The sequence below is a fragment of the Armigeres subalbatus genome, chromosome 1, assembly GCF_024139115.2.
Source record: "Armigeres subalbatus isolate Guangzhou_Male chromosome 1, GZ_Asu_2, whole genome shotgun sequence".
NCBI classification, from domain to species: domain Eukaryota; kingdom Metazoa; phylum Arthropoda; class Insecta; order Diptera; family Culicidae; genus Armigeres; species Armigeres subalbatus.
The window spans coordinates 222,695,636-222,721,668 of NC_085139.1; the positions used below are offsets into that span (position 1 = coordinate 222,695,636).

General features: G+C 42.6%; 1 protein-coding gene across 3 annotated transcripts in view; it reads left to right on the plus strand.

Moving 5' to 3' along the window:
• LOC134205817 (uncharacterized) overlaps positions 1-26,033 on the plus strand; it is a 167,462-nt gene that overhangs the window by 49,351 nt on the left and 92,078 nt on the right. For all 3 annotated transcript variants that reach the window (XM_062681423.1, XM_062681424.1, XM_062681425.1), the window contains exon 3: positions 25,583-25,610. The gene's annotated coding sequence lies outside the window, so the exon portion shown is untranslated. The remainder of the gene's footprint in view (positions 1-25,582; positions 25,611-26,033) is intronic.

Sequence of the window (26,033 nt, forward strand, 5' to 3'; positions counted from 1 at the left end):
GTGAAGGGAATGAATATTCAACCCTCTTCCTAATTCGACATTGTAAGGATTCTTCGCTCAAGTATGAAGGCTTTATGTTCGCCAAATTGAGTGTCGGAGTTTATGCTGATACCAGTTAGGTAAAAAGTTTATTTTAGTAACATGTGCATTTTTTAACACTTACGTACCTGGCCCCCAATTTCACGTAAAACTAAATTTTCAAAATGATGGCTCTCAGCAGTCTTGCATCGGAATTTGGTTCTGTTTTCTGAAATCGATCACAAAATTCCTATAGTTGCAGGGACATTGATTATCGTTTTGAAAATGAACATGGCTCCGGAGATATTGATAGGAGTACTGGGGTAACCTCCCGGTTCGGAAAAATGACCACTGCCTGATCAAGCCCGACACACGTCTTTCGACGTGTCAAACTTTATGATTTTGCAAAGAAAGTTCATAGGCATGTGTTCTGAGGGTATTTGGCTCATCTGGCCACATTCCGGGATGCTAACACTAAGTATTATAGTTGTTTTATCAATCTACTTTCAGTTAGTTTTTAGAGATCTCATCATTTCCGTTCAATTTTAGAATGCGTTGGTTCTATTTAACCTGATTTCAATCGTTTGAGCCTTGAAGTTTTTTTGTGCATTGTGGTGCGTGGAGTTAACGTGGAAAAGTGAAAAACTATTTCTCCTATTTGTTTTGCTAACATGCATGCTCACTGTGCCGATTTCGATTTGGCAGTGAGCTAAAAAAAGGGATGTAAGTGGTGACGAACCTGAATGGGTAATCTTTATTTCTTAACTTTCCAGCTTACCCCCATAGTCTGAACCGACAAAGCAACATCCATGTTCTTAACTGACGCCTTCTTAAGATTTAAAGGTCTCGCATTTTCCCGTTCCGCCTTTGATGAGATTGATGCTTAAAATACGGTTGAGATTTTCCATTTCTTTTTGTTTTTACTGTTTCACCTTAAGTCAAACATGTCACTCTCTCGACTTTTTTCGATTTGCAACACTAAAACCAGAACTTGCGAAGCAAATTGCTGTCGAAATGGCAACATTATAAATATGATAATTTGACTGGCATCACTTGGACTTTTAACATGTTTTCCCTACATGAAAATGTAAAAACGTAGAATGGAACCGCGTTTGACAGATCAATGCTGGTTTTGACGGTTCCTTTGGAATCAAAATGTCGTCTTCGTCTATCTCTTAATCTTGAATTTTGGATATTTGTTTTACAGATGTGGGATGTGATGAAAAATGAGAAGTGAGAAATGGGAAATAGGAAATAACAAGTGTACAGTGGAAAACTAGAAATTAAAAACGAGAAGTGAGTAGTGAGAAATGAGAATTATAAAATGAAAAGTAGGAAGTGAGATGTGAGAATTGAAAAAAAAGATATAAAGAGTGAGTGAAAACTGAGGAACGAGAAGTAGGAAGTGAGGTGTGTGTAGCTAGATGAGAAAAGTGAGGGATCAGAAGTGATGAATAAGAATTCAAAAGTGAGAAAATGACCCCTTTATTTTCACTTCTTTCATTTCATTCTTTTTATCCTAATTTTTCTTCGTTCTACTTGTTCCTTCTGCTTTCTTTCTTCCTTCCTTCTTACTTGTTCCTTATCTTTCTTTTTTTCTTCCTTCTTACTTGTTCCTTATCTTTCTTTCTTTTTCTTCCTTCTTGTTCCCTTTTTTCTTCCTTTCTTCTTTTTTATTCCCTCTTTTTTCCTCTTACTTTTTCCCCTTCTGTCTTATTCTTTCCTTCTTTCTTATTTCTTCCTTCTTCCTTCTTTTCTCCTTCTCGTATTTTTTTCTTTCTCCTTCCTGCTTCCTTCTTCTGTATGTCTCACTTCTCAAGTTTCTCACTTCCCAATTATTATCTTTCATTTCTCATTTATCATTATTTACATCTTACTTCTCACCTATCACTTCTCATTTCTTATTTAACACCTCTCGCTTCTCCCTTCTCGTGTAACACTCCTCATTTCTCATTTCGAACTTCTCACTTCTCACCATTTACTTATCAAGTCTCGCCTCTCACTTCCCAATAGAGATAGGCGTCTATCCGAAAATCGTCGGCGGCGGGGTTTTGTCACAATTTTCGTCGGCGTATTTGTATTTGGCGTCAAGTTTTCTCAAAATACTTATTTGGAAGTTTTTTTTTCAGATTTTCCACGACAAATACTTTGAAGTTTCCGAGAGAAACTTCAAACTATTTATTTCGATGGTATTTTATTTTTTCGGAATGTCTTTGAATTTTTACGCGTAATTCTCTGTATTGTCCATAAGCAATTCTTCAGAAATTCCACAGAAAATTGTTCTATGAGGATAAGAGTCGTTTGGCCGAAAGTCATTCGGCGGAAAGCTATTTGGCCGAATAACACGCTAAACCGAAAAAGATATTATGTTGAAAACAGTTTGACCGAAAATGTCATTTGGCCGTAAGTGATATACGTCGGAACTGGTAATTTGGCTTGATTTTTTCCCCGAAAAGTGATTCGATCGAAATGATCATATGACAGAAAGGGCCATTGTCATTTTCTGATAGAGTAGTCATATGGTGAAAAATAACGACTCATTTAGCCAAACGACTTTTTCCGTCAAATGACCAGCTCGACGGAACGACATTTTCGACCGTATGTCCATTTCGGCCAAAATGGTATTTTCAGCCTAATGGTTTGACCGCAACGGTTGTTAGGTCGAAAATGTCGTTTGACCGGGGACATATGGCCGAAAAAGCTTCTTGAGATAATTCTTCAAGTACACTTACCCTACATAAATGGGTCGCTTCGTAACAGCAATTTGCCACTCAGTTTTGCAGGTTGGTCAAATGGCAATGCCTTCTAATAATGTGTGACCCATGATTATGGGGTCACTGTAGTGTGTTTTTCGAAGTAGGGGGAATGACGGCTTTGGCAGGTTTTGTTCTATTATTTTCAGGGGGGTTTTTGTTGACCAAAATTTATGAAATTTGGCCGACGAGATCGTAGTGGGCCGTGCGCCAATAAAGACGTCAATTTTAGGTGCTTGATTTTTGGCTCAGCTCGTTTGCATCTTTAAAAAAGTTTCGGCTGGTGGTGAGTCGGCGCCACCCGGTGTTAAAAAATGTGGTGTGGTAATTAACTTCATTCGCGAGTGCTCATTTTTCCGTTTCATATGAGCCAATCAAAAAAACTTTGTGTTATATTTTGGGTTGAGTGTTGTGTTTTTCAGCAGTCTAGTGAGGATATCCCATGGAGGCGTAGAAGGATAAAATCCGGTGAGAGCTTTCCTTTTACTTACTTTTATATGAAGTTTCTAGGTATTTTGCGAATTCTCGAACAACTGACTAATATATTTACATCAATTTAAACCCATTCATCTTTAATTGACACTCAAGATTGTAAATATTGCCTAGCCAGTAACTATTGTCCTCTGCGCGAAAAAGCCTTTGATTTTGCACCATCTAAACGGTTTCATGATCCTAATTTAGTAAGTGCAGTTAATAGAAGGATATTTGAGCAAACGTGAAAAATAAAATCTCGTGTCATGTTACCGTGATTTTTTTTCCTCCACCAAAAAAACTCAATAGACGCTTGGATCAAATTCTTTGGTCTGTTTCATCAAAATTGAAGTAAGAATATATGAAGGATACCACAAGGCAGTCATTTAATGGCAATATTATTTTGACAAATTGTGTAACAGCAAATTTGTCGATTTAGAATGATGCACCGATGCAAAATTTAGTGTATTCTTGTTAAGAAAATTCACCAAACATAATTTTCGTATACTCAAACTTTTTGTACATGACTGCTATATTTAATGACACTCCTCGAGTATGCCTTAACTTGTTCAATCTATTATGCGCTCAATCCGGTAAATGTCAGCCTTGAATATTACTTTCTTTCACTCAGTTTGTACATTAGTACGCATGTTCGCGGTGATGTGACGTTCATGATGCACTACGTGTCTAGTTACATGTTTGAGTCTCGGTCGTTACAAAAACATATACAGATATCAATATTTCCCTAACAATTTCAATTAGAAACAAAAAGGGGGAAGGGATTTAAATATTTAACTTTCTTTCTCGTTTCAGAGAGCGATCAATGGCGCTTAAACCTAGGCTTATTAGCCAGGGCAAGTTTAATAGCTTCGTCCCATCCCAGCAAAATCATCAATAGAGTGACATAAATTTCTTAGCATGGTCATTCCCAACGTATGTTCAATCTTATTATTTCATTTGCTTATGATGATATTCCTAAACTGCATTCCCTACACATTATTCAATTCCTTGACATCTATGAGGGCGTCGGTGAGTCGCTGGACTCTCGTTAATTAGATGTCATATCATCATTTCCTTCCCTTCCCTAGTAACGGAGAAGATGGGCGTGGCCAGCAATGGTAGCTTTCATGCTTTATCATTTTGGACCTCCAATTGGGTTGCTATTAATTCCCAAATAGTAATCCATAAGCAGTTGGGGTAAGAAAGATAAAGAATATACATGACAGCTATCAGTATGCAATCTACGAAATACTCCGTTACAACGCAACGCAACGCAACCAAAATTTATGAAATTTGGCCACAATATTCTTTGATATGCAAAGAATGTTTAGGCCAAATTTGAGCATAATTGGTTATAGAAAAAACCCCTGCCAATAATAGAACAAAACCTGCCAAAGCCGTCATTTCCCCTAATTAGAAAATTGGCCAAAAATTATTCTTTATTTTATTTTTTAAAATTTCAAAATTGTTTCTTCAATGAGGCGTTTGAGCTGTATAAGAAATTTTATTCAAAATATATGGCATAATACCATTTGGCATATTTGCCCGGAATAAAGCAAAAGAGCAGATGACTCCTTCTTTAAAAGTACGCATTTGCCCAATCAGGCAAAAGAGTAGATGACTTCTTTAAAAGTAAACATTAGCCCGGAATAAGGCAAAAGAGTAGATTGCTCCTTCTTTAAAAGTACGCATTTTTTCGGAGTAAGCGAAGTGTGTAAGAATCCATCGTTAAAAGTATGCATTTGCCCGGAGTAAGGCAAAAGGATAGATGACACCTTCTTTAAAAGTACGCATTTTTTCGGAGTAAGCGAAGTGTGTAAGATTCCTTCTTTAAAAGTACACATTGGCCCGGAATAAGGCAAAAGTATAGATGAATCCCTCTTTAAAAGTACGCATTTGTCCGAAATAAGGCAAAAGAGTAGATGACTTCTTTAAAAGTATGCATTTGCCCGAAATAAGGGAAAAGAGCAGATGACTCCTTCTTGAAAAGTATGCATTTGCGCGGAATAAGGCAAAAGGATGGATTACCCCTTTTTCAAAAGTACGCAATGCCCGGAATAAAGGCAGAAGATTAGATGACCGATTCTTCAGAAGAACGCATTCGCCCGGAAAAAGTCGAAGCGTATATGATTTCTTTTCTACGCGTACGATTGGAATAAGACAAATGAGCAGAGAATTCCATCTTTCAAAGCACACAATTTCTCCTTAGAATGCGGAAGAACCCGAGCAGGAGAAATTGGCTAGATAATACCTAATGCTGCTATTGATACCATACTCTGCTATGAACTAGCCCTGCAAAATACCAAAGGAATAATACCAAAAACTAATTTGCGCAATACTTGAACCATAACATACTCAGCTATTAAATTTAATTTCAATACCAAATGCATAACCTAATTACCTAAGGGTATTACCTAAGCTTGTTATGCCTCAAGTATTCTGCCTATATGTTTTTGGTATTATTTTTCGGTATTTTACCTCTTATGCAAGGCTAGTTCATACCAATTTCTGTTATCGAAGTCTTTGCTCCTTCTCGGGAACGCACGCATTTTCTGGAAGCATTCTAATGAGTAGATCATTCCTCCATTCGAAACACGCATTTCCCCGTAAAATGGCAAGAGTAAATGAGTACTTCTTAAAAAAATTACATTACAAAATAAAATACTCCTCAAATTCATATTCTCAGAATAAGGCAATAAGACAGTTGACTCTTGTAAAGAATGCGTCTGCCTAAAGTTTTTATAATTCTTTCAATGTTTATGCCAAATGGACATTATGTCAAATGGTCGTTATGCCGAATGGCCCAAAAATCATTGACTTTTTTATTATGCCAAACGGTCGTTATGCCAAATGGTCTTTGGCATAAGGTCATTTGGCATTACTGATATATGGAATAAATATTATCTCTCCATTGGAAATAAAGCCACAGAGAACAGACATGGATGTTCAAATAAAATTTCGGTAAAACGTTTGTAAAGATTTAAATTGCACCTCAGCGCCGCCAACATAGGCTGCCCGACACAAAAACTCAATCTCACTAAGTAATGGCGTTGGTATACACTACATAAACAATGTAGTGCTGTCATCCAGCAGCGAGCCTAGAAGCAATTCGGAATGAACACTAGCGCTAAAAAGTAAAACACGGCAAATTTTAACCATACAGTGTTGACCCGATTTTGTCACTCCCCGATTTTGTCTACCCCCGATTTTATCACGTTTTCGACCCGATTTTACCACGTCCCGATTTTGTCACGTTTTCGACCCGATTTTGTCACCCCAAAAATATTTGTAATTCTTTTTATTTTCGTAAATAATACCACAAACAACATTGATTTTCATGAAACAACTTTCACCACCTGTAGTTTATGACAAACGACTTCTGAGTACCTGGGAAATATTCTGTAAGCAATTTCGACAAGAAATAACGGGTACCGTTCACGCGTTTGGCCGTTCCAAGGCATAAAATGATTCATATTTGTGGAACGCATTAATTTTTTTTTTCAATATTGTTACGTACCCTGTTCTATCACCCCAAAATTCACCAGGGGGGTGATAAAATCTGGATATTGCTGTATTTATCAGCACACTAGCACCCGCAACGGGGACACAACGACATACTTCAAAATGACCAGTACAAACTTTTACACAAGCACGCGAATGAAGATGAACGTCTGTTCTCTGTGATAAAGCATCCATCGGGATGCGTTCGCCCGGATTTAGGCAGTGATGGTGATCCCCTCTTTTAAAGTAGGCAGTGGTGGATGTGATCCCTTCTTTAAAAATAAACGCTTGCCCGGATTAAGGAAATGGTGGATGCAATGCACTTTCTTGAATTAAGACAATGGTGGTCAAAATAAGACATTTGCCTGGCATAAAGCAATGGTGGATATGACCCATTCTTTAAAAGAAGGAGCTCGCTCGGATTAACACAATCGTAGAAGTGATTACTTATTCGAAAGTATGCGCATGCCCGAAATAAGGCAATGGTGAATGTGATCCTTTCTTTAATAGTAGACGCTTGCCTGGATTAAGGCAATAATGGTGGATGAAATTCCTTCTTTAAAAGAAGACGCTTGCTCGGATGAAGGTAATGGTCCCTTTTCGAAAATAAAAGTGATTCCGTTCGATCGGAGTCTTCTTGGGTAGTGGACGCCTATAATGATAACTCGTTAAATCAATTCGATTTCCTAGAGTTATTTCTTTTACTGTAGTTTTGCAGTTTATAATGTGATGTGTAGTGTCACGGTGCATGCGGGTGAAATGGATGTGAATCAATATGACCGGCATTTGAAGAAGAAATTATGCTTTAGTTTGCTTCTATTTTGTGAAGTTTAGTTCATTTTTAGCGCTAATGGCAGTGTTCTGCACACATATAGGAGTGTGTAAACATGAGCTCCCTAGTGTATGCGTTAATGTCCGCACCTATGGTTTACATTATTTTAGGGGTGGTGAGTACCTGTTCGGTAACTCCTGACATTAGAATCTGTATTTCGGATTTAAATATTTTGATTTTATCCGATATGAGGTAAGTGAAAAATCTACAACGTACTAGTAATTGTTTGAAACGGAATTTCTGTTTACATAATGATTCTCATTTGCAGTTGGCTTCTGCATTAATGTGGGATGCAAAAAATGCAATATTTATATCAAAGTCTAAATAAATTAGTCTTTGTTTATACCGTAGTATGGTAAACGAGGTACTAGCAACCACTAGTACGCTTTTCATTATAGAGGCACTCCTATATTAAAACACTTAATGGCCACAAGTTCCTTCGTTGTAGTGAGTGGCTATAAAGCTGTTTAATTTGATGCCAATACTGTGATTTATTTTTATTGTAATGCAATTAATGAGGTACTAGATTCGCTTGTATGCTCTTTCGTGTGGTGGTGTAAACTCCACAATAATATTGGTACTTCTTAGGTACTTACATCCGACGGTGACTAAGAAATTTACCACACTTTAGCAATACAAACAACGCAACTGCGTGTACAGCCTCTTGTTGACTCCTAATAGTGACAGTTGAAAACACTTTATGGATATTTGCGTACAATGTCGTATATCACTTGAGTATGTAAATTTATTTGCGTACACCAGTGAAATACCATCACGGTGCCCCGGTAGACCGTTATTATAAAATAAAAATGTCCATCAAAACCAAGTACAGGGCTCGATTCCTGTGGTAATTCTACACCTCTGGACCATTTTTTTAAAAAATCCCTAGGAGGAATCTCGAGAAATCGTGATTTGAAGTTTTTAATTAAGAAATTTCAAAAGAATCTATATTTTAATTCAAAAATATCCCCAAAATACCTTCAAAGCCGTTCAAAAAGTGGTCCAAGTTGTTTTGAACCAGTTTGGATTTGTTGCCTTTATTACAATTATAAATGTTTATAACTGATTAAGCTCACCAAACTGACTTAGGTATGTTTTTTGTATGGCTTGAAGCCGTCTATCTTCAAGAATGCTACCTCTCATTCAGAACCATTCATGAATTCACGTGCAGGCTGCAGATTCTTTGTTGAATGCTATTCAGATTAAAGTTTGTATTTTTTTATTGTATTCACAAATGTATTCGAGCATCAGAGTTAAGGATTGGAGTATGGAAAAAAAATGATGAAAAAAACAAACAGCTTGAAGATTTCTTCAAAGTAGTGCAGTTGTTTAGCATTATATAACAGGTTAGATCTTCGTCAAATGCTGTACCAATTGAATTGACAGAGCTTTATCATATTCTGAGGTTTCCCCGCAAAAGGATCATCGGACTGGTAATGACTCCAAAGAACATGTACGTAAATTTATGGGTGAACCAAGTACAGATAAGGCATCAACAAATTGCATAGAGTTCACAGAATCCTGATCTTTCGGATTACGTCATTACTCTGCTTAAACATTAACAATTTTCTAATTAACATTTCAATCAGCAGGTTCTGAATGATTTAAAAAAAGTGTACACAAGATACAGCTCTTAGAAACTCGAGCATGGTTTTGAGGAAGCAATTCATGGCTTTGCTAGCAGCTGGAAAAAGCAGCAGCTTCCATTCACGTCAAAGTACCATATCTTGAATTATCATGTTTCAGAGTTCTGTAGAGGTACCGGAATAGGTTGTGGCTCACATATCAAACATGCTTTTTCTAGTCCGTTGATTAGAACTTTGACGACATGTGGCAGCAAAGATCGGTTAATAAGTGTTGTGATCGAGTATAACAGCTTCGAACTACTATTATTCTACACGAACTCTGGCGAACCCAGTACCCAGAATGTAGCTAAAACTGGAAGAGTACGGTGGGCAGGGCATATTACAAGAATGCCGGACAACAACCCTACAACGCTGGTGGCTACTTCCGACTGGCAGGTTCAAGAAAAATTGAAGGACATCTATCTAGGTGGATTAATCAGGGTTTTTGGTGATATTTTTGGATTCTTATATGGATTATATTGAAATTTCTTGACTAAAAACTTCAAATCAAGATTTCTCGAGATTCCTCCTAGGGATTTTTTTAAAAATTGGTCCAAAGGTGCAAAATTACCACAGGAATCGAGCCCTGTACTTGGTTTTGATGGACATTTTTATTTTATAAAAACGGTCTACCGGGGCACCGTGACCATCATACGTATGCCAAGTGTTTGTAATTTGTATTTTCTCTCCACTTTTGATACCAAGTTCTCTCCAATATCAGATGTGTTGGTGGGTCCATAATAAACGTCGAGCCATTGGAAGTGTTCCTGATTAGGTACAGAAGATCTTTCTGTCGCTCTCAGACGTCGTCGATCACTGTTCGATTTTGTCGCTGCTAGTGATACATTCCGTTTCATCAAAATGGCTGAACAAACAGGTAATGCATCTGATATTTCACAACAGTTTCCAGAGCCTGCTTCGGTAGCATTTACTGGGCATGCAACCGAGGAAGCTCAATGTACTGTGAATGAGTTATTAGATGCGCAACCTACAGAAGCCACCATCGGTGGTGTTAATAGTGAGTTTGCCGATAGAGGCAAAAACTACAATAAAAACCAAAGAAAGAAGGTTAACCGTAAAACTGCCTCAGTGGGTAAAGCTTCTTTTCTGGTGGAGTTGTTAAAGTTCTTTACCTTCATTGCGTTTGCAAATAAACCTTGTAAAAGGACTATTTTCAAACGCTCTGAAGGATGAGCTATTACAGGACTTGAATGTCGTTTTATATCAAACGGCTCCTGGCTCATTTGTTCCATCGTTCTTTAGTTATGGTCTCAGATATGGCAAAATTTGGTTTTCCCCGGAAAAGAAAGAAAGGAAGAAAAGAAAGCAATAACTGGCTGAAAGCCTATTGGTAATAAATGAGAAGGCGCCGAGCGATTTCAAGTTCTTGATATAACCATTTGATCTTCATCTAAACAGCATCTGTTTGAGTATTCCTTGGAATGCAAATGAAGATCTCAATCAGAACGATGTTAGATTGATTTTCCAGAATCCTAAAATTCTGGCGAACTTGTGGAGAGTTAATAGAGTCAAACCTACTGAAAAGGGATATCGACATCGACTGTCTTTTTCAGTGTGAGTAATGGCTCGTTAAATTTCCTTAAACTGCAAAACTTTTCAGTAAACTATGGTTTCCAAAAGGTTTTTGCTCGGATTCTTTCGAAAAGATTCGCTAGAACTTCCTAAATTCTTTCGTCTAATATGCCGTCTTACAAGGCTAAATTGCAGATGAATTGAATATTTTTTACATTCTAATTCGTTCTCAGTTTCCCTTCGGGGGTGCAGAAACGAATTCATAACAGTTACTATTCATACGCGCATTTCAGTTGGGGTGTTTGTATGAAATAAATCCTTTCTTATATGTATTGTTTTGTATATCCTAATTTTCTTTAACCCTGCCCCTTCCATAATCCTATCTCTCCCATCGGGTAAATGATGCGACCGGCTGTGAAGTGCGAGGCACAAATCTCCTATTGATAGGAGAACGTGCCGCCTGAGCCGATGTTCTGATACCTGATACTTAAAAGTATGCGCGTGCCCGAAATAAGGCAATGGTGAATGTGATCCTTTCTTTAATAGTAGACGCTTGCCTGGATTGAGGCAATAATGGTGTATGAAATTCCTTCTTTAAAAGAAGGCGCTTGCTCGGATGAAGGCAATGGTCCCTTTTTCGAAAATAAAAGTGATTCCTTTTATGAAAATAGAAGTTTGTCCAGAATACCTTTGGATGTAGGCATTTTCCTGGAATAAGGCAATAGTTGATGTGATTCCTTCTTTGAAAGTGGGCGTTTGATTGAATTGAGAAAAGGGGAATCATTTTTATATGTAGGCGTTTTCCTGAAATAAGTCAATGACGGATGTGATCCCTTTTTCGGAAGTAATTCTGCCGCTTCGTTTGTCTGTCCTTCCGAAAAATGTCTATCATCAGTCTAGATCTATTAGAACATATCCTCGATCTACCCTAACTATGTGAAAAAATACATCAAATAACCCTTTCCTATTAACAGTTCCAAATTATGCCAAATGTCCGTTATGCCAAATGGCTTTTATTCCAAATGACCTTATGCCAAATGACCCAGACCCATGCTTCCCGAACGTATCTTCCCCCTTTCATTATTATAGCCATAATGATGCAATCTCTCCTACGATGATACGCCGACGTATTCAGTCAGCAACTGCTTCTCTTCGTAGATCCACATGCCTATCAAATCTTGCCTCATCCGGTCCACTAAGAGCATGAGTCCGTGCAGATCATAGGACAATTCTCATCATAACATATGTTAACTGTTAAATTTAGTTACTGTGAATATTTTCCTCAAATCCTTGGATTTTTTTAAAATAATTTGTGTTCAGAAATATTCTTAAAAAAAACTCAACACCAATACACAAGAGAGCACTTATTCTTGTGTCTATTTATGACATTCAAAATATTTTTGTTTCACTTAGATCTGAGCGAAAGCCTTGGCCGTAGCTTTTCTTTGCCTTAAGCTCCGGTATCGGAAATTACTGACTAAGTTTTATTATCTGTTATAAATAAGTGAGATTAGATGGTATTGAAATTTTGCTTCAAATTTCATTTCAATAGAATATCATTCTACTGAATGTAATTTTTGCGTTCAACTCGAACCAACTACTAGCAATCATCCCGACCAAAATAAATGCAACGAACGGAAGTTAATTATTATATTTATATACGTCAACCCAGTGCTTTCCCAATCTTCTTTGTATATATCAATTAAGGGTACAACCATAGCGTGGTTCATCAGTCTGTCCGTCAATTTTGATGTGGATTCACGCGACAAAAGCATGTTGCTGTATTTTGCACGCCGAATGTAGAATCGTAAGAATTGCATTTCACGGTATTGATTCTTCAGAAAACCACCCAGTCTACGGTTTCAGAAACCGTTCCTTTTTATTTTGCTCACCGGGCAAGATAGTAAAATTTAATCACGTCTCAGTCGATCGTTGCCGCTCAGGTATACGATATGGTTCGTTGTATGTTTTGTATTCCAAAAATAAAAACCAGAACGTATAGAACTGACTTTGCCGAACCGGTAGACCGGTTGATTCCTTTTCAGTAGTACCGCTGCTGCCACGACTTCACCTACCTTAATAACTCTACTTTCGAGGAAAGTGTTGGCGTGTACGGTGTTCTGTTTCGTGATATTTTTCCCTCCAATAGACAGAAGTTGAAGCATTGCGCCAAAACGGTTCTGAGACATGCAAGGTTGTAAATATATTCGTATTCCACAATCCACGTGCCCTCTCCCCCAGCACTTTGCCTCATTAGCTAGAAAGATATACAATCGATAGGTGTAGTATTACTAAGTCCATCTATAAGTATACACATCGAAATAGAATTATTCGGAGGAAAAAAACCGTAAGGCTCGAATCCGTTTTGAAAGTAGGAATTATTGCATGATAAATAAGGAACTGGGTTTTGCTGCCAAGCAATCGATACAGCACGCACCTGCCTGCGGTTTTCTTGGTTTACTGAAGGTCGTTGTTATAATATGATCAAATCCAAATCTCATCTAGGGTGCTTGTAATGTTTTTATACGAAGTAATATTTCATTTCGCGACTTATGAATCGTAATGAGACTTATAGCACCAACAGAGGCGCCATTTGTCGTCACGCTTGAAAACACTGATTAGCTCGGAAGTCGTTCGAACACGCATATCAATTTTCCATTAGACTGCTCCCCGCAATGTCCAAGTCTGATGAGCGACGGCAAGCGCGTATGTGTGTGCGGCTAGCGAGAGATACCAATCATTGCCCATAAATTTTAATGTAAAACGGACGTTGCACTTGCGACTTGTGGTTTGTTGGGTGTGAATCAGTTCTGTTTTTTTTTCTGGAATCGGAAACATGAGCAGCACCGAACATCTTTTGCGCACTCGTATGTCGAATGAGCACCGACGATGCTCGGTAGACATCGGCAGTCACCAGCCACCGCACTACCGAGAGGCGATGGGACATCGGCATTCTAAATCTAGTCTCCGGAGAGAGACAACTGTCATAAGTCATAACATAAATTTTTAATTCTTATGAACATTCCGGTTTTCTGTAGATTGAGGACACAGCTCGGAGTATGTGGCTATTTCCATGGTTTGGGGTTTTACGATTTTCTTCGCATGCTGCTATTAACTTATTAATAGAGCATATCTCGAAAGATGTGCTAAGTGATAAATTGTGGAGTTTGGTTTTTGGAAGGGTTTGTGAAGTATCAATGATTCAAAATGTTTGTGTTATGTAGATGCTATTTGAACCGTTTGTTTGGGAATCTGCATAGGGTGGGTGTAAATAATTACTATGTTTGAAAACACGATTTGTGCAATTGCACAACATGTAAAAGATTTTCCTTCGATGGGGTTTGAACCCGCGGGTCCGCGACGTTAGGCATAAGTACGTTAGGCATAAGGACGTTAGGCATAAGTACGATAGGCATAATGGACGTTAGGCATAATGGACGTTAGGCATAATGTACGTTAGGCATAAAGGACGTTTGGCATAATTCTGCCTTCTTTATGTCATAGGCTATTCTTTGGGTCGTTTTATGCCTAACGTCCATTATGCCTAACGTACATTATGCCTGACGTCCGTTATGCCTAACGTCCATTATGCCTAACGTACTTATGCCTATCGTCCTTATGCCTAACGTACTTATGCCTAACGGGGTATACCCTGAACCCGCACCCCCGTATGCTAGACAGGTGCTTTCCCTACTAAAAGCTACGAAGGACCTCCGAGAGGAGTAAAGAAACAATGCTCAAGATGACAAAGGCAGTGGAGTAGGATAAGAATTGAATGAAAAATCACCCGAATAAGCAAATTCCTGCGAAGAAGATGAAAGCTCAGAATAGAAGAGGAAGAAAACGTTGCTAGTGAAGAGAGTTCGAGGAGTTCCAAATAAGAGAAAAGCCATCCCATCCCATCATCAGAAGCGTACAGATTTGAAGATGTTCGTTGAAATGGACATTAAGACCCAACTTGGGCGCAGTTATCTGTTCGATAGTCCCTGTCTAGGAAATTGTCAATGTGTTTCCGAAAAAATGAAGGAATGGCCGATGTTCATTCTTTCGTTGAATCATCAACGAGACATACTGGGTGAACACTTTTGCATTTCTAAATAGGCAAAGGATTTTCTTACACACTGGGGATCAGCGCAACGTTTTCTGACCAAGAGTGGTCACTGCACTGCCCACACAGTGTATGAAGCTTCCACAACATTTGCTAACTGTGTCAGAACTCAGAAGTAGTAAAGCAGTACAGACACATTCAAGGTCTGCGTTTTGCAAAAGTTCCCTAAACAACTTTGCAGATTCTGATCGGGCTGAATTTGCCTTCCGTTCTGGCGAAGCTTTTAGCATTATTGGGTGGCGCGTGCTCGCTACTGGGTGAGTTTCTATTGCGTTTTGGGCCCTTATCGGTCCGCTCGAGCGCTAAGTGCATGGTCTTAAGCTCCCTACGACTTTACACTATGAGGCTATGCATCGAAAAATTAAGCATCTACATTTTTTCTAATTCATACGAAAGTATAGGGTATGTACTAATAAGTAAATCGAAGAATATGTAAACGTTATGTTTAATCATGCCTAACATGGGGATATTTCTTACAGAGTTTATCGAAGTGTATCCCGAGCAGAGGGCACGGCAAATGCTGGGTAAAGCGTACCATTGGTACTTCGCGTATCTGAAGGAATAAAATAGACCCCATCTCGCGGTCCTTAGCCTCTTACCCAGCAACTCCTATCCCTACCTCCCCGCGGTGCTGGCCGGGATACGAGCAACCTTAGGGAAGATCGGGTAACCAACCCCGATGGGAACTATGGTCGTATGCTGACAGGGAAGGGGGTTTGCTCCTCTCGGAGGTGCAAATCTTATTGAGCGTCTGTTCTCCATGTCAGGATCGGCTCACAACAGCGTCTGTTCTCCATGTTAGGGGCGGCTGATCATCGTCCGAGTGCCAGCGAGGGACTCTAAAGTGAAACTATGCACCATGGTCCACCGGAAATAGGGAGAAATGGTCCTCTGGAAATTTAGGGGTTTGGTGTCAGGCCCTGCAAGCCAGCCAAAAAAAACTCACGCAACGAACAATCAACAAGAGTACGGACCGGAACCATCGGCGAAGACTACTGCGACGAAAAGGGACTAGCGATTGAAAACTCGGTCCGTGGAACTGCAAATATCTCAACTTCATCAGGAGCACATGCATACTCGCCGATGTGCTCAAGGACCGTGGATTCGGCATCGTAGCGCTGCAGGAGGTTTGTTGGAAGGGATCAATGGTGCGAACGTTTATATGTAATCATACCATCTACCAGAGCTGCGGCAACACACACGAGCTGGGAACAGCTTTCATAGTGATGGGCGATATGCAAAGGCGCGTGATCGGGTGGTGGCCGAGCAATGAAAGAATGTGCAGGTTGAGGATCAAAGGCCGGTTCTTCAACTTCAGCATAATCAACGTCCATAGCCCACACTCCGGAAGCACTGATGATGATAAGGACGCATTCTACGCGCAGCTGGAACGTGAGTACGACAGCTGCCCAAGCCACGACGTCAAAATCATCATAGGAGATTCAAACGCTCAGGGTGGCCAAGAGGAGGAGTTTAGACCGACTATTGGAAAGTTCGGCGCTCACCGGCTGACGAACGAAAACGGCCTACGACTAATTGATTTCGCCGCCTCCAAGAATATGGCCATTCGCAGCACCTACTTCCAACACAGCCTCCCGTATCGGTACACCTGGAGATCACCACTGCAGACAGAATCACAAATCGACCACGTTCTGCTTGATGGACGGCACTTCTCCGACATTATCGACGTCAGGACATATCGTGGCGCTAACATCGACTCTGACCACTATCTGGTGATGGTTAAACTCCGCCCAAAACTATCCGTCATCAACAATGTTCGGTACCGACGACCACCGCGGTACGACCTAGAGCGACTGAAGCAACCTGATGTCGCTACTGCATACGCGCAGCATCTCGAGGCAGCGTTGCCGGAAGAGGGTGAGCTCGATGGGGCCCCTCTTGAGGACTGCTGGAATACAGTCAAAGCAGCCTTTAACGACGCCGCGGAGAACAACGTTGGGTATATGGGTCGAAGTCGACGGAACGATTGGTGCGAGTGCGGACAGATTCTGGAGGAGAAGGACGCAGCGCGGGCGGTCGCGCTGCAGCAAGGTACCCGGCAGAACGTGGAACGTTATAGACGGAAGCGGAGACAGCAGTCCCGCCTTTTTCAGGAGAAGAAACGCCGCCTGGAAGAAGCGGAGTGCGAGAAGATGGAACAGCTGTGCCGTTCTCAAGAAACACGCAAGTTCTACCAGAAGCTCAACGCATTCCGCAAAGGCTTCGTGCCGCGAGCCGAAATGTGCCAGGATAAGGATGGGAGCATTTTGACGGACGAACGTGTGGTGATCGAAAGGTGGAAGCAGCACTACGAGGAACATTTGAATGGCGCTGAGAGTACAGGCAGCGGAGGAGATGACTACGTCAGTTCAGCGGACGATGGAAGCCAACCAGCCCCCACCTTGAGGGAAGTTGCCATCCAACAGCTAAAGACCAATAAAGCAGCTGGTAAGGATGGTATCGGAGCTGAGCTCATCAAGATGGGCCCGGAAAAGCTAGCCACTTGCCTGCATAAATTGATAGTCAGAATCTGGGAAACTGAACAGCTACCGGAGGAGTGGAAGGAAGGGGTTATATGCCCCATCTACAAGAAAGGCGACAAGCTGGAGTGTGAGAACTTTCGAGCGATCACCATCCTTAATGCCGCCTACAAAGTGATATCCCAGATCATCTTCCGTCGTCTGTCACCATTAGTGAACGAGTTCGTGGGAAGTTATCAAGCCGGCTTCGTTGACGGCCGCTCGACAACGGACCAGATCTTTACTGTACGGCAAATCCCTCAAAAATGCCGTGAATACCAGGTCCCAACGCACCATCTGTTCGTTGATTTCAAGGCGGCATACGACAGTATAGACCGCGTAGAGCTATGGAAAATTATGGACGAGAACAGCTTCCCTGGGAAGCTTACCAGACTGATCAAAGCAACGGTGGATGGTGTGCAAAACTGTGTGAAGATTTCGGGCGAACACTCCAATTCGTTCGAATCGCGCCGGGAACTAAGACAAGGTGATGGACTTTCATGCCTGTTGTTCAACATTGCGATAGAAGGTGTCATGCGGAGAGCCGGGTGTAACAGCCGGGGTACGATTTTCAACAGATCCAGTCAATTTATTTGCTTCGCGGATGACATGGACATTGTCGGCCGAACATTTGCAATGGTGGCAGAACTGTACACCCGCCTGAAACGTGAAGCAACAAAAGTTGGACTGGTGGTGAATGCGTCAAAGGCAAAGTACATGCTTGTGGGCGGAACCGAGCGCGACAGGGCCCGCCTGGGAAGCAGTGTTACGATAGACGGGGATACCTTCGAGGTGGTCGAGGAATTCGTCTACCTCGGATCCTTGCTAACGGCTGACAACAACGTTAGTCGTGAAATACGAAGGTGCATCATCTGGGGAAGTCAGGCCTACTACGGGCTCCAGAAGAAACTGCGGTCGAAAAAGATTCACCACCGCACCAAATGTGTCATGTACAAGACGCTTATAAGACCGGTTGTCCTCTACGGACATGAAACATGGACAATGCTCGAGGAGGACTTGCAAGCACTCGGAGTATTCGAGAGACGGGTGCTTAGGACCATCTTTGGCGGTGTGCAAGAAGACGGTGTGTGGCGGCGAAGAATGAACCATGAACTCGCCCAACTCTACGGCGAACCCAGTATCCAGAAGGTAGCTAAAGCCGGAAGGGTACGATGGGCAGGACATGTTGCAAGAATGCCGGACAGCAACCCTGCAAAGATGGTGTTCGCTTCCGATCCGGCAGGTACGAGACGGCGTGGAGCGCAGCGAGCGAGATGGGCAGACCAGGTGCAAAACGACTTGGCGAGCGTGGGGCGCATTCGAGGATGGAGAGATGCGGCCTCGAACCGTGTATTGTGGCGTCAAATTGTTGATTCAGTGTTATCTGTTCAGATGTAAACTAAATAAATGAATGATGGAATAGAAAATAATTATTGTATTTCTCTACGCTATGCAATTTAGTCGTCAATCTTAAAAATTTATAATAACTCAATGAAATCCAAATTAGGAAAATTCTGAAAACATTTGACAGTATTTCGATCTTAGTTCTTTCTCTGTTTCACGTTCTGCCAAAACGATTCCTACTGTTATAACCTTCCATACAATTCCAAAACCTCCCGTGGCACATATGAGAGGTCGTAGAGTTCTCTGCATCTTTCTTAAGTAGGTGTCCAACTAACCATCCTTCCCCTTCCTCAGCATTCGCAAGGACGTGACCAGGACAGATCTCGACTATTGGAGGGTACATTGCTTCCATCTAAGAGATAGTGATTAGTCCCAAATCAATATTTATATATTTATTTCTACTAGTCTTCAAACAGGTTGCAAAGACAGATGAAATCATTCATGAATCCTATTTCTAAACATCAACTTAGACAAATTAAAATCAAATTTCGCTGGCACTTCGTTAAAACGACGACAACAAGCATTGAAAGGGTTGGTTCGCCCGAAAACAGTACGATGAACAGGAAGACGAAGGAATTCTGCACGTCGAGTATTTCTAGCCGGAACGTTGAGATCGATGTTATATCTGTGGTAACGGATGAAAGTGATGCTATTCTCATACAATATTCTTGGCTTGTTCATTTCATTTATTTAGTCTACATCTATACAGATAACACTGAATGAACAATTTGACGCCACAATACACGGTTCGAGGCCGCATCTCTCCATCCTCGAATACGCCCCACGCTCGCCAAGTCGTTCTGCACCTGGTCTGCCCATCTCGCTCGCTGCGCTCCACGTCGTCTCGCACCTGCCGGATCGGAAGCGAACACCATCTTTGCAGGGTTGCTGTCCGGCATTCTTGCAACATGCCCTGCCCATCGTACCCTTCCGGCTTTAGCTACCTTCTGGATACTGGGTTCGCCGTAGAGCTGGGCGAGCTCATGGTTCATTCTTCGCCGCCACACACCGTCTTCTTGTACACCGCCAAAGATGGTCCTAAGCACCCGTCTCTCGAATACTCCGAGTGCTTGCAAGTCCTCCTCGAGCATTGTCCATGTTTCATGTCCGTAGAGGACTACCGGTCTTATTAACGTCTTGTACATGACACATTTGGTGCGGTGGCGAATCTTTTTCGACCGCAGTTTCTTCTGGAGCCCGTAGTAGGCCCGACTTCCACAGATGATGCGCCTTCGTATTTCACGACTAACGTTGTTGTCAGCCGTTAGCAAGGATCCGAGGTAGACGAATTCCTCGACCACCTCGAAGGTATCCCCGTCTATCGTAACACTGCTTCCCAGGCGGACCCTGTCGCGCTCAGTTCTGCCCACAAGTATGTACTTTGTCTTTGACGCATTCACCACCAGTCCAACTTTTGTTGCTTCACGTTTCAGGCGGGTGTACAGTTCGGCCACCTTTGCAAATGTTCGGCCGACAATGTCCATGTCATCCGCGAAGCAAATAAATTGACTGGATCTGTTGAAAATCGTACCCCGGCTGTTACACCCGGCTCTCCGCATGACACCTTCTAGCGCAATGTTGAACAACAGGCACGAAAGTCCATCACCTTGTCTTAGTCCCCGGCGCGATTCGAACGAACTGGAGTGTTCGCCCGAGTTCTTCACACAGTTTTGCACATCATCCATCGTTGCTTTGATCAGTCTGGTAAGCTTCCCAGGGAAGCTGTTCTCGTCTATAATTATCCATAGCTCTACGCGGTCTATACTGTCGTATGTCGCCTTGAAATCAACGAACAGATGGTGCGTTGGGACCTGGTATTCACGGCATTTTGAAGGATTTGCCGTACAGTAAAGATCTGGTCCGTTGTCGAGCGGCCGTCAACGAAGCCGGCTTGATAACTTCCCACGAACTCGTTCACAAATGGTGACAGACGACGGAAGATGATCTGGGATATCACTTTGTAGGCGGCATTAAGGATGGTGATCGCTCGAAAGTTCTCACACTCCAGTTTGTCGCCTTTCTTGTAGATGGGGCATATAACCCCTTCCTTCCACTCCTCCGGTAGCTGTTCGTTTTCCCAGATTCTGACTATCAGTTTGTGCAGGCAAGTGGCCAGCTTTTCCGGGCCCATCTTGATGAGCTCAGCTCCGATACCATCCTTACCAGCTGCTTTATTGGTCTTTAGCTGTTGAATGGCATCCTTAACTTCCCTCAAGGTGGGGGCTGGTTGGCTTCCATCGTCCGCTGAACTGACGTAGTCATCTCCTCCGCTGCCTTGACTTTCATTGCCTGTACTCTCAGCGCCATTCAGATGTTCCTCGTAGTGCTGCTTCCACCTTTCGATCACCACACGTTCGTCCGTCAAGATGCTCCCATCCTTATCCCGGCACATTTCGGCTCGCGGCACGAAGCCTTTGCGGGATGCGTTGAGCTTCTGATAGAACTTGCGTGTATCTTGAGAACGGCACAGCTGTTCCATCTCCTCGCACTCCGCTTCTTCCAGGCGGCGTTTCTTCTCCTGAAAAAGGCGGGTCTGCTGTCTCCGCTTCCGTCTATAACGTTCCACGTTCTGCCGGGTACCTTGCTGCAGCGCGACCGCCCGCGCTGCGTCCTTCTCCTCCAGAATCTGTCTGCACTCTTTGTCGAACCAATCGTTCCGTCGACTTCGACCCATATACCCGACGTTGTTCTCCGCAGCATCGTTAATGGCTGCTTCGACTGTATTCCAGCAGTCCTTGAGAGGGCCCCGTCGAGCTCACCCTCTTCCGGCAACGCTGCCTCGAGATGCTGCGCGTATGCAGTGGCGACATCAGGTTGCTTCAGTCGCTCTAGGTCGTACCGCGGCGGTCGTCGGTACCGAACATTGTTGATGACGGATAGTTTTGGGCGCAGTTTAACCATCACCAGATAGTGGTCAGAGTCGATGTTAGCGCCACGATATGTCCTGACGTCGATAATGTCGGAGAAGTGCCGTCCATCAATCAGAACGTGGTCGATTTGTGATTCTGTCTGCAGTGGCGACCTCCAGGTGTACCGCTGATACGGGAGGCTGTGTTGGAAGTAGGTGCTGCGAATGGCCATATTCTTGGAGGCGGCGAAATCAATTAGTCGTAGGCCGTTTTCGTTCGTCAGCCGGTGAGCGCTGAACTTTCCAATAGTCGGTCTAAACTCCTCCTCTTGGCCAACCTGAGCGTTCAGATCTCCTATGATGATTTTGACGTCGTGGCTTGGGCAGCTGTCGTACTCACGTTCCAGCTGCGCGTAGAATGCGTCCTTATCATCATCAGTGCTTCCGGAGTGTGGGCTATGGACGTTGATTATGCTGCAGTTGAAGAACCGGCCTTTGATCCTCAACCTGCACATTCTTTCATTGATCGGCCACCACCCGATCACGCGCCTTTGCATATCGCCCATCACTATGAAAGCTGTTCCCAGCTCGTGTGTGTTGCCGCAGCTCTGGTAGATGGTATGATTACCTCTAAACGTTCGCACCATTGATCCCTTCCAACAAACCTCCTGCAGCGCTACGATGCCGAATCCACGGTCCTTGAGCACATCGGCGAGTATGCATGTGCTCCCGATGAAGTTGAGAGATTTGCAGTTCCACGAACCGAGTTTTCAATCGCTAGTCCCTTTTCGTCGCAGTAGTCTTCGCCGATGGTTCCGGTCCGTACTCTCTTGTTGATTGTTCGTTGCGTGAGTTTTTTTTTTGGCTGGCTTGCAGGGCCTGACACCAAACCCCCTAAATTTCCAGAGGACCATTTCTCCTTATTTCCGGTGGACCATGGTGCATAGTTTCACTTAGAGTCCCTCGCTGGCACTCGGACGATGATCAGCCGCCCCTAACATGGAGAACAGACGCTGTTGTGAGCCGATCCTGACATGGAGAACAGACGCTCAATAAGATTTGCACCTCTGTCAGCATACGACCATAGTTCCCATCGGGGTTGGTTACCCGATCTTCCCTAAGGTTGCTCGTATCCCGGCCAGCACCGCGGGGAGGTAGGGATAGGAGTTGCTGGGTAAGAGGCTAAGGACCGCGAGATGGGGTCTATTTTATTCCTTCAGATACGCGAAGTACCAATGGTACGTTTTAGCCAGCATTTGCCACCACCCGATCACGCGCCTTTGCATATCGCCCATCACTATGAAAGCTGTTCCCAGCTCGTGTGTGTTGCCGCAGCTCTGGTAGATGGTATGATTACCTCTAAACGTTCGCACCATTGATCCCTTCCAACAAACCTTCTGCAGCGCTACGATGCCGAATCCACGGTCCTTGAGCACATCGGCGAGTATGCGTGTGCTCCCGATGAAGTTGAGAGATTTGCAGTTCCACGAACCGAGTTTCCAATCGCTAGTCCCTTTTCGTCGCAGTGGTCTTCGCCGATGGTTCCGGTCCGTACTCTCTTGTTGATTGTTCGTTGCTTATGATTTTTAAAGGCTGGCTTGCAGGGCCTGACACCAAACCTCCTAAATTTCCGGAGGACCATTCCTCCTTATTTCCGGTGGACCATGGTGCACAGTTTCACTTAGAGTCCCTCGCTGGCACTCGGACGATGATCAGCCGCCCCTAACATGGGGAACAGACGCTGTTGTGAGCCGATCCTGACATGGAGAACAGACGCTCAATAAGATTTGCACCTCCGGAGAGGAGCAAACCCCCCCTTCCCTGTCAGCATACGACCATAGTTCCCACCGGGGTTCTTGGCTTGTACCACCTACGAATTTGTGCGAATTGCTCAATGCTAATGCTAATGCTAATGCTAATTGTCAGCAGAAGTTTCTTTTTGGCCGAGCTGTCTTCGCGACTGGAGTCAAAGACGTTTCTGTGTTCTGTCAGGAGTATGGTGGAAAGACTAACCTTGGAACCTTTGGAACCATTAAACGAGCTTCCAAAGAAGTTGAAAAAACTCGAAAATGGTAAGGATTTTGCTTCCGAACTGGCTGTAAACTTTAATAAAAGCTGTTCGAAATGCGCCAGCAGTTGGAAAAGCAAAAAAACGGGAGATGGAAGCGGATTTCGAGAAGGCGCAAATTGAGATGAAAATCGCTGAAACTGAACGAAATGCGAGAAGAGATGCAACGAGAAAGTTGAAGTAGTTGAAGGCTAGTAAATGTCAATTTAGTGAGAAAGTGAGAAAGAGACAAAGCAGTCGGTGCAGTGCTCTATAGTTTGCATAGATCGATTTTTATATAATTGTATTGAATTTAAATATTCTCTATCAAGGCGACTGAAACCTCTAGTAAAATTAGCTCATACAATGCCGACTTTGAGTTTGTTGACGTTAGTGATTAGAAAGGCACAATATTGAAAATAATTCATTCTAAAAAACAGCAGAATAGTTGAAAAATGTTCTGAATTTGAGTGAATTCACTAAAAATGAATTCAGAATACCGAAAGTGTGAATAATTTTCGAAATGTTGGTATTCATTTAAAACTCAGTGAACTCTTCCTGCCGACCAGGAACCATTCAACTGATTGCCGCCCTTGCTCTCCGACAGCGGAGATCGGATGGCATGAATTGGGCCTGCCCTCTTGCCACGTTGCTTGTCTCTAACGCGGTATTGTTGAGCTACTGTGGAAGGATAAAGTCTTTTGGAGCTCTTCTCCGATTTTCCACTAACCTTATCCAGCACTTTGCTGCGAGCACGTACCTACGGAGCTTCGTTAGATTCGGTAAAGATCGTTGCTAATGTTGTTCCGTCGGCTCGTGAACACGATGATGTCTTCGAGTTGAACCCCTCACCAATGAATGTCATGCTCGTCAGGACTTGATCCTATTTACCAATCCTATCACATAAGAAGTTCTCTCAAGTGGGGAAATTTCTTACATAATTTCTCAATTTTTGGTCGACTTCTATTATTTCTTTATTGAGGCTGACTCACAATCACGATAGTGAATTTTTGTGGCTTTATATCCAAAACAAGAATAACTTCATTTCTGAAAGGACCAAAAACGATCTTGAGAAAGATGTTCTGTTTATAGCTGTTAAATGTCATTTTGCAAATTCACCGACTGTGTTTTATAAGCCATTTTCAGTTCTGTGCAATGCACAAAATCTTGCACAAGTACCTAGGTATTTTGTTTCGAATCCTTCTTGAGATATGAAAAAAAATCTATTACCAGAATTGAAATAAAGTGGCCGTAATCTTCATTAATCTACACTCTAAAAATAGATTTGAGATAATCAATTGATTTTTTTTACTTCTTTGCTGCAGATGTTTATCTGCTGTCTAGAACACAATCAAACCGTGCGCCAAAAAAGATAAATTGCGCGTCAATCAGCAGTGTGTTTACTTTCAAAAGTATCTCCACACATGCGCTCACATTATCGTGATTATCTCTCCACCATTTGCGATTTTTACGTAACACCCAAAGTCAATGGCAGAATTTAGAGGGGAGCAGGTGCACCCCAAAACGTACAAGCCGTGGTGCACTGATCGATCCTCTTTGATCGTTCATTCTCAAAACACGTCTCATAGCGCACCACACGTGCCTTTGCCGCCCCATCCATGTCGGTCGCTCCGAGTCCCAATAAATAACATCGAGAGTGTTGTGAATTCACTGAAAATAAGCGCCGGAGGGCTCTCGTCAAACGAAATTTTCGGCATATCGCAATAACCGCAGCGCCACATTCTTTTCGTCATTCATCGTGCCGTATCCATCCTATCCATCCTCAACCAGCGGGATCGAAGATTAACGCAACAAATTTATGGGGCAACAACTCTCTTTGTTTCTAGAACATAACGCTGATCGTACACTTATTCGTTACTCACCGATCCCTAATCGACGTGTTTGCTTCTGTTTTCTTTTCAGATCAACTTGAATGACTCATGGAATTTGGGTAAGTTTTCACACCACCAGCAGGGTCTGACTGAGGCGGAGGGCGAGAGGTGTGTCGCACACTTGCACTTTCGTTCGACACGGCTCATCGCCCGCCGCCAGAAGCTACTGCGCGACGTAAACACGTACAGAATGCGTAATTCAGAAAAATGGTTCAATTTCGGAAAAGTGACAACTGAACACCATTGTCAACGCTGTGACGTGATTTTGGGGGGACCAAAAAGCCGCCGGGAGACAAAAATAATGACGGTTCAATTATTTTGTTTGAAATTAGGCGATGAACAAACGACGTTTTTCTACTGATTAACATTCCAGAATAGATTGGCGCCCAATGGAATAACATGCCTACTTATAAAGTATGGAAGATAAATTGCATTGCTATCAAAAAAATAGTTTAATTTTCTTTAATGGTTTATATGCTATT